Below are 965 nucleotides of genomic sequence, written 5' to 3'. Positions count from 1 at the left end.
ACAGCTCAGATCGCCTCCGCCTCTCTGGAGCTTTTTAGGGGCGTGGAGTCACTAGGTCGTTTTAAACTAAACTAGGGCTGGACAATTAACCGAAAATATATTTATATAATCCACTTATGTTGTCTACTGAAGCAGGCTAGGTCTACTGTAGGTTATATCGAATAATCGCGAACAAAAAAAAAGTAAAAAAAAATATTAGGCTGCATCAGGCCTATCAATGAATTGACCGATTGAATGATTCGTTTTTATAATTGACCAAATAAATGAGTCCTGTAGTAGGCCTGTAGGCTATACAGCTGTATAGGCTATACAGCTGTATAGCCTACTGTCTGTAGGCCTATAGTTAAAGTAGCTCTATATGAGGATGGTATATATTAACTAATGTATAGCTGGGGACCCCCTAGAACCCCCACAAAGACCCCTGCCCTAGGGGTCCCCAGAGCTCACTTTGATAACCACTTTGTTACATTGCTGCACATCTTTGTGGTGATAATGATGAATGATGTAAATGTTGTCATATAGCAAAAACAGCCATGAGCTTGCTGTAGATCTGCTATTCAACATTAAAGAAAGAAAGTGAGGCTAAGTGGTTAAGTGTGTCTGTGGGTTTTATAGCCCCCCCCCCCCCCCCCCCCCATATTTCTGAAAACTAACAGGTTTCCATGCGACATCAACAATGATTATTAGCCCAAAGGAGAGAACGACAAAGGAAAATATAAGTATTTCCCCTCCCAGGCAGCACCTGTTGAAGAGAGCGAGAGAGGGGGGGGGGGGGAGGGAGAGGGGGAGAGAGAGAGGGGGGGGGGGGAGGGAGAGGGGAGAGAGAGAGGGGGGGGGGAGAGAGAGAGGGGGAGAGGGAGAGAGCGAGCTGTGTTGCTGTGCATGGCCTTGTGTGTCTGACCTCCCTTCTCTTTGAACTTGTGTTTCTTTGGTGTTTCTTTGTGATCCTATTGACCCTGAGGCAG

The sequence above is a fragment of the Protomyctophum bolini genome (genome assembly GCF_963924005.1).
Source record: "Protomyctophum bolini genome assembly, chromosome: 12".
NCBI classification, from domain to species: domain Eukaryota; kingdom Metazoa; phylum Chordata; class Actinopteri; order Myctophiformes; family Myctophidae; genus Protomyctophum; species Protomyctophum bolini.
Note: the sequence above shows the minus strand (reverse complement) of the source record.